At 36.3% G+C, this 12,917-nt stretch overlaps 1 protein-coding gene across 13 annotated transcripts in view; it reads left to right on the plus strand.

The window, feature by feature from the left end:
- Sgms1 (sphingomyelin synthase 1) overlaps window positions 1–12,917 on the plus strand; it is a 289,949-nt gene that overhangs the window by 154,524 nt on the left and 122,508 nt on the right. For 12 of the 13 annotated variants that reach the window (XM_048807437.1, XM_048807436.1, XM_048807435.1 and 9 more), the window contains one exon: window positions 3,553–3,696. The gene's annotated coding sequence lies outside the window, so the exon portion shown is untranslated. Of the gene's footprint in view, window positions 1–3,552; window positions 3,697–3,740; window positions 3,760–12,917 lie in introns of those variants that run through there. The other variant, XM_048807441.1, reaches the window with a different exon arrangement.

The following is a 12,917-nucleotide window of genomic DNA, read 5'->3' on the forward strand; positions in this document are numbered from 1 at the left end:
TCCTCCCTTCCCTCCCTTCCTCCCCCTCCCTCTCTCCCTCCTCCCTTCCTCCTCTCCCTCCCTCCCTCCCTCCCTTCCTCCCTCCCTCTCTCCCTCCCCTCCCTCCCTCCATCCCTTCCTCCCCTCCCTCCTTTCCTTCCTCCCTTCCTTCCTTCCTCCCTCCCTCCCTCCCTCTCTCCCTCCCTTCCTTCCTTCCTCCTTCCCTCCCTCCCTTCACTCAGGGGTGCTTAACCTCTGAGCCATACCCCCAGTTGTTTGTTATTTTTCATTTTGAAACTAGGCCCCACTAAGTTGCTTAGGGCCTTGCTAAATTGCTGCAACTGGCTTTGAACTTGGAGATCCTCCTGCCTTTTTGGAGGCTCAGGAGAAAACTCAGTTTCTTACTTTCCCAGCTTTTGGAAGTTGCCTTGTCTCATGACCCTCTTCCATCACTAAAGTCAGCAATAGTAGGCCAAATATTGCTCACATTGCATTTTTCTAATTGATTTTCTACCTATCCTTTCTACTTCTAAGAACCCTGTGATTACACCTATTCAGATTGTCCAGGAAAATGTCCCCAATTTTTCTTCATTGTGGTAAAAAAGCACAATATAAAATTTGTATAGTGCAGTTGTGTTAACCACATGCACATTATTGTGCAAAATAGCTCTAGAATTTTTTTTCGTCTTGTAAAACTAAAGCTCCCTACCCACCAAACGGCTACTGTTTCTCTCCTTCCTCTACCCTGGGCAATCATCATCTACTTTTTGTTTCTTTAAGTTATGAAAGTGGAATGAAGGCAGTATTTGTCTTTTTGTGACTGGCTTGTTTCGCTTAGCATAATGACTTCAAAGCTCATCCATGTTATAGCAAATGATGGAAGTTTCTTCTTTTTTTGTAGTTGAATACTATTTCCATTGTGTGCATATACAATATTTTATTCCCATTTACCACCTAAATGGTGCACTGTTCTTGAACAGTGCTGCAGTGAACATGTGTGTGTAAATATGTCTTCAAGTCAGTGCTTTCCATTCTTTCATATGAATACCAGCAGTGGAATTGCTGAATCAGCAGTTTCGTTTTTAATATTTTGTTTTTAATATTTTGAAGAACTGCCTGGTTGTTTCCCCTGGTGACTATACCACTTTACATTTTTCCAAGAGTATACAAGGATTCCAGTTTCTCCACATCCTTGCCAACACTGTTTTCTGTATTCCATTTGAATGGATGGGAAGTAATATCTCACTGTGATTTTAATTTCCAGTTTCCCCATGATTAGTGATACTAAGCAACTTTTTATGTGCTTGTTGACCATTGTACATCATGTTTGAGAAATGTCTGTTCCAAGTCCTTTGTCCATTTCTTAATAGGTTTATTGGAGTTTTTGTTGTTCAGTTGTAGGAGTTCTTTTTTTTTTTTTAACATCCTGTAAGATTTACTAACACAAAAGATATTTTTTCCCATTCCGTAGGTTGCCTCTTCACTCTGTTTATTGGTCCCTTTGTTGTATGAAAGTCTTCACATTTTATGTAGTCCCATTGTTTATTTTGTTTTATTGCCTATACTTTGGGTGCCGTGTACAAGCAATCCATTGCCAAATCCAATGGCGCCATGTCTTATAAAGCTTTCCCTGTGTTTTCTTCTATGAATTTTATTGTTTCAGATTTTTTTGTGTGTTTGTGCTATTTTCATGGTCAGTCTTCAGAAAGTTGTTTCAGATCTTAATTCTAGAGCTTTAAGCCATTTTGAGTTAATTTTAAAATATGATAGAAGGGTACGTGTGTGTTTTATATAGACAGCCTGCCCTTTTCAGTCCCCTTGCGACTCTTCTGAGGAACAGGAAGCTGCCTTCCTTGACCTTTCAGGGGCAGTTAGCTGGCTTTTCTTTGCTCTTCAGACTCTGTAGTCACCTCTGCTGTCCCAGAGGTGTCTGCTGTCCCTTTGATGTCTGTTGTCTGTCCTATCCTTTTGTCTTTGTAGATTCTGTCTTTTTCTCTTTACTATCATTATAATGGGGATTAAGAGAGAAGCAGAGATAAACAGGCCTATTCTATTGGCTATCTATAACCCCAAAATTTATATTGCTTTTGAAAATTACATTTTAGAGACTTTTTAAAAAGTTATCTCATATTTCCTTCTGTTAGGTTCAACCTCTCAAAATAATTTTTAAAATCTATTTCTTTGCTTTCTTTTTGATAGTTTGTTAAGTGACCCACAAGCATCCCCAACTGATATTTTTACTTTCCAATATTATTTTCTTATTCAAAATAAACTAAGATTATTGTCACATGAAACAATATGAGACTTGATAAGGTTTCAAATTTCAGGCAACATCTATTTCTCTCTCTTTTTTTTTTGTTTAAAGAGATAAAACTCTTGCTTTTCTTTGGGCTTTTACACTATATTTTGGTGTCCTCAGGAGAGCATGATCTTTGTGTGATGTAAATACATTATATATTACTTTGAAGATTTAATCGAATACTTTTAAGTTAATGGCAGGAGTATCCTAGTTTTGTTTTATATTAGTTGTGGCACCTGCTTTTTGTGACTGTACTTAATTATTTGCAGGTGTAGCCTGATTTTTTACAGAATGATTAAATGTGGGAGATTGCCAAGTATAAGGAGGTTCTGAAGAACTATCAAGAGAGCGGTTTAGGGGTTGGAGATTTTAGCTCAGTGGCAGAGAGAGCGCCTGCCTAGCACGTGCAAGGCCCTGAGTTTGGCTTTCAGCCCTGGGGGTGAGGCAGAAGGGCTGAGGGGAGAGTGATTTCTTTTTGCTCTAAGAATTGTTTTTTAGAATTAAACCTCTTACTTTGCTCAAGAGATCACTTGTTTCAGTTTTTACAGGGGACCCCCTATGATCCCCTCCCCACCAAGATAACTTCAAAGGAGCTTATTAGTGTCTTGAAATTTAAGTGGGGAGAATGGAACAGTCTTTTCCTCAGATACTCATGATATAGCACTTTTGTGAACCTGAAAGGATTCAAAATCCACATCTATGTAGATTAACATGGCACAAAAAAGAGAGGTATTACTAAACATGATCAAAATAAAAAACACTGCTTCCTAGCTACAATTACATTTAATATTCTTTTACATGTAAGTACAAATTATGAAATGAGGGACTAAATGAACAATGAATGATATTTGTTCTTTATTAGGTGCCAGCATTATCTCTAGCTTCCTGGTTTATACACACAGCCTTTCATATACACGTAAATATAAAAGATATCATTCATGCGGGTAACATTTTGGCCCCAGAGACCATCTTTTTATAAGTCAGCTTATAAAGAGGTTAACTCAGTAGTTTACCTTTGTTTTCAGCTTGAAGCGCTGTCTTTTATGTTGTATATATTTTATGCCAATAAAAAATAAAAGGCTAAAAATAGAAAATAAGAAAAATGGAGGATGAGAGGTGGAGAGGGCCTATTGTGAATTTTTTGTTTCCAAGCTAATCAACACTTTAATGCTTTTATTTACAGTGAACTATACTGAATTGTAAGGTTCTTTTAGTTTATGAATTTTATGATTCCACTTTGGAGTTGTTAAACTTGAATTGTTCCTCTGTTCTAGGCACACCAGTGAGTTCTTGGGGATGCACAAAAGTGTCCAGTTGAGAAACTTATGATATACAAGACAAGACCCTGCCTCAGGAAGCGTACATGAGAATAATTTTAAAGGAACCTTTTGGTAGATGCAAAACAATAGCTGTCCAAGGTATGTAGTAATGGAGAGCGTGGACTGAACTTGGTGTGGCCCACTGTGCTGTACTGAGTCAAGGTGAGCTGTTCTCTGGGAATGGAGACTGCTTAGTCACCAGTGTCTGTTGTTTCTTACCCTTGATGGTGTACTGGGATGTCATTCTTCACTGCTGGGGCAGCTCTTTCTCAGCACCTTCAGGGTCCTTCCTGTTGTCTGAAGGACAGTGAAGAAGGTAGCGATAACCTTTGACTCTATCCAAATGAAAGTGATAGGAAATTTCTAGCCTAAGGTCTCATTGCCTTCTTTCCTGGGAGCAGAGCAGTGTGTGTCAAAGCTCAGCAAATGTGTGCCCTTGAACTGGCTTTCATTATTGGCTTTCCTCTTACTCTGAGCCTCATGAAAGCCATTTCTGATTGGGCAGGGATTGCATCAGATTGACTTATTTCCTGTAGTCCTTTACTTTGACCTGCTTGTCTCCTTGACTCCTTCAAGTTACAGTGATAAGTGCCCACATCATTTTCTGGCTTAAACAGCCTTCAATTTTTATCTCTTCAACAGTGTTTATCACCTAGGTCAGGGTTACCATTATTTTATGTCCTGTATCTTTCAGTGGACCTCCAGCTTTTGATGCATTATCTCTTTTCTTTTGGTGTAGCCTGTCAGGCTGTATGTTACCTTGGTCCTATAGAGTTTTTTTTTTTTTTCCTTTCTGCCAATGTAGAACATTAGAAATGTACCCTGTGCCAAGAAGTTTACGTATCCTTGGTTGTTATGCCATTGTGGAAGCATTAGAAAGTCCCTCTTTGTAGATAAAGAAATGGATGTTCTAAGTGGTTAAATAACTGACCTACTATTTCTCATAGAGTAATTGGCAGAAATAGGATTCAGCACTAAGTCTGTCTCAAATTATGTACTATGAAAGCAATACACTGTGCTGTCTCCTTTTTTTGAAGCAGTGTTTTAAATTCTAATTCTTTAGAATATTTCAATCATTTAGAATTTTTAATCATTGACTCTAGTTTTTTATCATTGTTTCTTTGCCTCCCATTTCATGGTATCTTATTTGGTTTATAATTGTAGTTACAATATTCTGTTTAGGAGATTAGGATTAAATATTTTCAGTATTTATTGTTTTCATAATTTCTGTGAGGATATATTAGTATTATGAGGTACTGTTGAAATATATCCTCTTTCTAATGTAGGCTCTGCTGTCTTTACTGATCCTGTTCGATTGTGGTGCCAGCATAGAAAGCAGTGCTTCTACGTTTCCAGCTTCTACATTTCCTATGGTGTCTGTGGTGCCATTTTCACCATTGCCCTGTTTTATTCAGTGTGGGCTTAGAGAAGATGATACAGAGAAGAATGATATGATTTTTTCCGGAAATCTATCCAGTTCACAAACTTGTTTCAGAGCTTGTATCCTTTAAAATATAGACCATCCAGAGTTGGGATGAGGCTTAGTGGTAGAGCACTTGCCTAGCGTGTGTAAGGTCCTGGGTTCCATCTCCAGCATTGAAAAAATAAATAAATTAGTAGAATAAAAAATGGACCTCCTCTTCAAGTGCTTTGCATTTGCTCAGTGACCACTTTAAGTGTATAGGGCTAACAAGTTGTCCTTGATGATTTAGGTTTTAAGAATATATGGCATCCAGGGCTGGAGTTATATCTCAGTTGGTAGAGTGCCTCGCCTAGCATGCGTGAGGCATTGGGTTTGATCCTTAGCACCACATAAAAATAAAATAAAGGTATTATGCCCATCTACTATAAAAAATATTTTTTAAAAAGACTGTATGGCATCCATTTTTCTCCCTGATAAGGGGCTACATGATTTTAAAATTCTATGTGTTTAGACTTCTGAAGCATTATTAGGTTAGCAGATGCTGTACTTACTGTTATATTTTAAATATTCACTAAAATTCTGGAAACTGGTGTGGTCAATTTCGTTGAAAGCTGAATAAACTGAGGCTTGTGTCATGTTCACACAGTTAGTAAATGGGGAAGCCAACTTGAACCTGAATCTGCTTGATTTCATAGGCTGTGTCTCTGATGATTCCAGAGCCTCACTGACAGTACACAGCTGTGACATTTAGATGGCAAACCATCTAAATTTTCTTATATTTTGCATTCTTATGAATGCAGTCTTAAACAGTTGAATAAGCCTCATCTGCTTAAGTGGAGGCTTCTAGATGGGACTGGAGCTGTGCACTGGTGAGGCTTCATCATAGAAGTAGTAATTCTGGTTTATGACAGACTGAGTGGCTCTTGAGAACTGGAAGGTGTGTCTGCGCAGGCTGTGTCATTTCCCACACGGGGCTTTCCCAGATGCTTGTAGCAATTAGGCTGACTCACCTTAGCAGTTGCATTTAGCAGCTGTTCCATCCACAAGTTGGGACTGGAATTTGGCCACACAGTCATACAGTTAAGAACAGCTCTGACATTTACATACAAATACAGAATTTTAGGTATATCGAATCATTTCTCTGTGTAAGATTTTATTTTGTGTTAATTTTTTTTTTCTGATTTTACATAGAAAATTTGGCAAATGTTGAAAAGTTTAAACATAATAGAACCAACCACCACTCAGCCACTGGTAATATTTTGGTATAGATATTTCCATTTTTATTCCTATGAATATGTATTCCATTTAAAATAAAATAACAAAATTAAAATCATAGTCTTCTATATTCATTTTTACTTAGTATAAATACAGTTTTTCTCCCAGGTGCTTAAATATTATTATGTACTTTCAGTGGCTACAAAATATTCCATATAGGCAATAGCATAAGTGAATCCATCCTGCTGTTAGGTGGGCCTAATCCTTATTTAGCTCCATTGCAATCTCACCAGATTAATCAACAGTAGGATAGATATATTCAAATAAACAAGAACTCTGTAATTGCCACTTTCATGTATCTTATAAAATAACAAATGATGGTTATCACTGATGGATGAGAAAATCCAGTTTCATTCACTTTCTGTATTATATCAGATGATGAACTTGGTTTGTAAATTTTCCAATCCAAATACTGTGCATGATTGTCCATGATGCATTGGAAATTCTGTTTTGAATGGGTAATCTTGGGACCTCCTTTTTCTTTCTTCAAGGTGGCCCATCTGTGACAAGTAACTTAAGCTTTTATGTAGTTAGATGTAGTCTTTCAAATCCTGATTTGCAAGTGATTTACCCTCCTAGATGACTATACTAATTAGTTAAACCTTTTTCCCTCCTCTTTCTTGGCTACATAAAGGTGCGCACAGAATATAATCCCCAATTCAACTTCCTTTAACTAGGTACTAGGTTCCACCTCCTATAGTTTCTATATCTTTCCAATAGTCTATTCAGCTATGAATCCATCAATAGATTAATCCACTAATGAAGTTAGAGCCCTCATGACCCATTCATGTTCCTTAAGCCCCGCTCTGAACACTGGGGACCAAGTCTTCAACAAATAAGCCTCATTGAGTGCCATAGCACACACCTGTAACCCCAGCTATTTAGGAGGCTGAGGCAGGGGAATCACAAGTTCAAAGCCAGCCTCAGCAATTTAGTGAGGCCACCAGCCTTAGCAACTTATTGAGGTCCTGAGCAACTTTTGAGAGATGTCGCAAATAAAAATAAAAAGAGCTGAGGGTGGGCTCAGTGGTTAAGCCAAATGAGACAGGTAAACATTTATCAGAAATGTTTTACTTAGAAAAGTCTTATGAAGCTTGGTCCATGATATATTGTTATTTTTTCTTCCTTTATGCTATCATTATTAAATCATCCTCTTCCTCACTTAGACCATTGCTTTTCAGACTTGATTTCTTATTGAAACCTTGAAATTCCTGAGTACCACAGAAGAGGCACTTACTGTTCTTACTGTTCTGCCAGTCAACAGTTCTGCTTTTATATATTTTATTTATTTAGTTCTTACAAATTTTTGTTGAATGGAGGCAGTCTGCTGCTTAAGCAAGTGAAGTCTGAAAATCACTGTGGCATGTAGGTGCTTAGGGAGGATGAAAACAAGATGGAAGATGGATATTGGCGTGGTTTTACTTCAGGTTTCCATTATCCCTGTAAATCTCCTGCAGTGGCACAGTTGCTTCTTGGGTTTGGTGTTCACCATAGGCCTTTCAGCTGGAATTTCATTGGTTGCCCTGCTGATGGGGATTACCATAGAAGTGAGTCAGAAATATAAAATAGGCTTTTAATGTTCATGTCAGTTAATGGTGGAAGTATAACCTGTTCCAAAGAGTTGGGTTTCTGTATTCCAGTTGATGGGGATTACCAAATGGGAGGGTGTACTTTTCATCAGAGTGATGTGTATGAAGGTCAGCCTAGCATTCTGTGCAATCTTACTGAAGTCTATTTCCAGACTCTTAAAATACTTTGGCTCTGTTAAACTGCAGATTGAAATTGGGAGATCACAGAACTGACCACTCCCGAGTCAGCAACTTGAGTTATTTGTTTTATAGTTCAGTTGACTGACTAAAGAATTTCTCTAGAGATATTTTTAACTAGCAAAGACTGAGGAATGACCAAAGAATTTACAGTGGACTAATTTATAGTTGGAAATCCGAATCCTTAATCATTGTTAAAAATATTAACTTTATTTATAGAATAGTTGACATAGTGGTATCAATATATAAAGATCTTAATGTGAATGTATACTCAGTTATTTGGAGAATGAACTTAATCATGAGGTGTAAACCGTTTCCCCCTGTTTTCTATATCAGGAGAGAGGTAAATTATGGCCAGCTCACAAATATAACAGGACGTGTTAGAGACACATAAGGCCTGAGCTGTGTGTATATGCTGGCTGCACATGGTTTCTGGCCTATTTCTTGCCATAGTATGTGGACTTGCACAACTGCCAGAGTGACATTCATCTTGAACCAGATGTGAAGAATGACAGCCCTGGAATGGCACAGTGCTGCAACCCAAGACTGGTCATTCACTCTGTCATTCATTCATCTGTCACATGTCCATTGAGCATCTCATCTCTACTTTGGGCACTGTTCTAGGTGCTAGACTACAATACTGAGGAAGGCAAACAAGATCCCTAATCTGGTGGAACTTACACTCAATGGGTGTAGGGCAGGATGGTGCAGGGGATGAGTAGAAAAGAGGCAAACAACATTTTACATATGATGCTAAAAAGAAAATAAATTGGGGAAACAATGTTTTGGTGGTACCAGACATTATTTTAGATTGTGTCTAAATCGTACAACTTGTATTTTGGTTTGACTGTTTCCTTCTTGCATTGCATACATTTTTATATTCATCAACTCTCATAAAATAGTTCTAGGAAGAGATGAGATTTCCTCTATTAAAAAATGTTTCCTGTAGAAACTAAGAGAAATTTCTCAAGATTTGGTATTCAGTGGTGAACACAGAGAGAACTTGTTTTCTTAAGTAGTTTGTTGACAAATAGAATTTTAAAATAATAATAAGTGTGACTGATGTTAGTAAAATTTTCTTTCTTTCTTTCTCTCTCCCTTGCTCTCGCTCTCCTGTGTATGTGTGTACCAGGTATTGAACCCAGGGGGCACTTAACCAGTGAGCCTTGTCCCTACCCCTTTTTATTTTGAGACAGGGTCTAAGTTACTTAGGCCTTGCTAAGTTGCTAAAGTTGACCTTGAATTTGTGATTCTCCTGCTTCAGCCTCCCAAGATGCTGGGATTACAGGTGTATGTCAAAGCACCCAGCTATTTTTATTTCTTAAAATAATGCCTCTTCCACATCTTATTTCCTTCTGGAAATTAAATAAAATGTATGTTAGATTTCTTCCTTCCTTTTTCTTCTCTCTCATATTTTTGATATCTGTCTGTATTTGTAAACAATTCTAGATAGTTTTTTTAAATTTGTCTTTAGGTTCACTTTTTCTTTGTTCAGTTACTTATATATTCTGCTTGCTATTTATTTATTTTTTCCCCACATTTTTTGATTGGTACATTATAGTTGTACATACTGATGGGATTTGCTGCTAAATATTTGTACATGCACATAATACACAATATATTTTGCTTTTAAAAATTGCCCTTGTTGAAGGGGATTTTTTTGGGGGGGCAGGGTCCCAGGGATTAAACTCAGGGGCATTCGACCACTGAGCCACATCCCCAACCCTATTTTAAATTTTATTTAGAGACAGGGTCTCAATGACTTGATTGGTGCCTCGCCATTGCTGAGAGTGGCTTTGAACTCTTGATCCTCCTGCCTCAGCCTCCCAAGCCTCTAGGATTACAGTGTCACTGTGCCCCGCGGGATTTTTATATTAAATTTTTTTTTTATCCTACTGTTTTATCCCCAGAGCCCCTGTGAAGGTCTAATACCTAGTACGTGTTGCTCAATAAGTAAAAAGAATTAGTGTGAAGTTTTTTTATTTTTAATTTTTCACCATTATTTTTGGATCCTTCTTCATATTAGTATGGTATTTTTTTAGATGGCATTTTATTCCTTTCCAAACCTCTTATTTTTGAGACATATTAAATATGCTTATTTTATGCTGATAATTCCAGTATTTAAAGTCTTTTTGATCTGACTCATCTGCCCTTTTCTCACGAGAAAGAAACTCTCGCTCATGGTGTCTTATTTCCTTATGTTTTTATGATTTTTTTTACCATGAGCTTACGCTCCTTGTAAGTTTTATCTGTATGAGTACTTTGAAGAGTTGATGACAGTAGATTTTCCCAGAGAGTATTTATATTTGCTTCATCTGGGTTCTGATAGCCATTGTCAGTCTGGGACATCTTTAAATTCTCTGCTTGAGGTATCTGAAGCACACAGTGTAAATTTGGCCTACAAAACTACAGGAGTTACCAGTGGTTGGCATGAATTCTCAGGGGAGATTTTCCACCCCTGAAGAATGCTGGTGTTAAACAGCAGTGCCTCTTTTGATGCAGCAGGAGTATTTCTAATGCACTCCTATACTGAAGGTGTGGTGCTGGGGGGACTGATTCTGTGCAAGGGTTTGTTGATGCTTCTACTTGGGTAGCCCTGGTTCAATCTCTAGGCCCCTGTGAGATTGTTATAATGCATGTTTGAGGCGATCAAGGTCTGGTTTCCATGCGTTCCTACCTCCAGCATTCTCATTTTTACTTTATTTTGACATTCCTTACTTTGTTGTTGCCTTGCTGGTACATTAAAAAGATTTTATATTATATTCTTCTTTTTTATTTTCATTAAGAGAGCAGTCATATATCTACATGGTATTCTGTAAAAATGGAAGACCTGTTTTTTTATGCTGTGCTTTTTGAAGGTGTTTCTCAGAGATGAAGTAGAAAGACATTTAGGGCAGAGCTAGAAAGGTTATTAAAAACTTGGGTATAGCCTAGCCTCTTCTTTTGAATTGATGGTCTTCTATAAAATATATATATATATACACACACACACACACACACACACACATACATACATACACACACACACACAGTATATTATGAAGTAGATACTAATCCTTTATCATTGTTTGCTGAGTCAACTGAGATCTTGATGCCTTGGGGATATTATTGATTGAAATGAGATTTATTTGATTAATTGATTAATTATCTGATATTTTACTGTGTCATATAGTTTTATCCTTATAAGTTGAAATAGATTCTTGAGTAATACCCAATATAAGAGAAAATTATTTTTTCCATCACTTCTGCCATGCCTCCATATAATGATGTCCTGAGAGAGACACTGATGTACCTCTGTCTACTCATTCCATGTTGTTATTTCATTTGATTCTGAATTAGAGGAATATTATTTGTAAATGAAAATAGTTGCGATTAGTAGACTATAATTACAAACAAAGCAAGATCATTTTTGAGAACATAACTTTTAAAGTCATAGTTTAAATGCATATTGTGCAGATCTGCAGAATAAGTTTAACAATTTGAAAATTGAGCACTAAGTAAAGTGAGAAATATTGATATTTGACAGAAATATGTAACACATACCTGCGCTTCTCACTAACCCAAAAGATCATACATGCTGTTTTGAATTTTAATTTTATTTTTCTCGAAATCTCATTAGATTTATTTTGCAGAGGGATCTTCTACCTGTTACTGATCCACTGCAAGTAGTTCCCTAGCCTGCCCCTCAGTCAGCATTACTGCATTAGAACACACCTTCTTGGAATTATATTATATAATATTTTGTGTGACTGAAGCTGGTGAACGTTTTTTAAATATTCAATATTAAGCAAATATTAAATGGACTAAATGTTGATTTAAATTGGTGGAATTAAGGTAATCAGAATAGTGAGAATAGTTGCCTAGCACAGTTGTGTGTTTTGAGATTCTGAAAATTAGTAGTCTGTTTTCAGTATTCACCATGAAGAGAAACAGAAACATAACAGGGTAACACATCAACTGGACAAAAAAAAAAAAAAAAGGAATTGTCAGCTGCACACTTATATAAGGCCAAATTATGAATGGAAATTTTAAAAGCAATATTTGAAAGGCTTAGGGAAGTTTTATTTGTTATGATGGTTTTTGAGTAGCTGTATTTAGAAGTTTTAATTTTGTAAAATATATCAGCACAACAGCACTCTAGTGTTTTGTTTTTTATTTTTTTATTTTTTGGTACCCAGAAAATTGAACCCAGGGGCGCTTACCCACTGAGCCACATTCCCAGCCCTTTTTATTTTTTTATTTTGAGACAGGGTCTTGCTCAGGGTCTCCTGAGCACTCTAGTTTAATCAGGAAAAAATGATTATTTTAAAAATAATTGTCATGTTTACTTTGAATTGACTCTGGAGAAAAACTGTTTGTATCCATTGTTATAAATATCTCTAAGTTTTAAAATTATTTTGTTCAAAGCATTACTACTAATTTTTGCTCAAAATTTGAGAACATATCTTTTTCCAGAGTTTTCTTTTCTTATGCAATTACTTGTATTTTTTATACAATGAGCATATTTCTGAAAATTATATCAATTATGTCTTTAATATATTGAATACATTTAATAAATTTTAGTTGATAAGGAAAGTTCATTTATTCAAAGGAGATGTGGATAAGTCTTTATTTTTTATTCATGGATTTAAAATCTTGGGGACACTCCTCATAATTTTTATATTACATGAAAAATGTATCAGATATTTGCTTTGACTTTATATATGTATTTTTTCCTGTATTTGTTTGGGAAAGAAACGATAATAGAAACAAAGATTGAGTAGCTTATTTTTTGCAATCTTAGTCTTCTAAAATGTTTGTTGTAAAAGTGTTAATTATTAATGCATTCATTTACAAACTCCCAGTCAGAAAAATAG

Source organism: Marmota marmota, unplaced genomic scaffold, assembly GCF_001458135.2.
Source record: "Marmota marmota marmota unplaced genomic scaffold, marMar, whole genome shotgun sequence".
Classification (NCBI taxonomy): domain Eukaryota; kingdom Metazoa; phylum Chordata; class Mammalia; order Rodentia; family Sciuridae; genus Marmota; species Marmota marmota.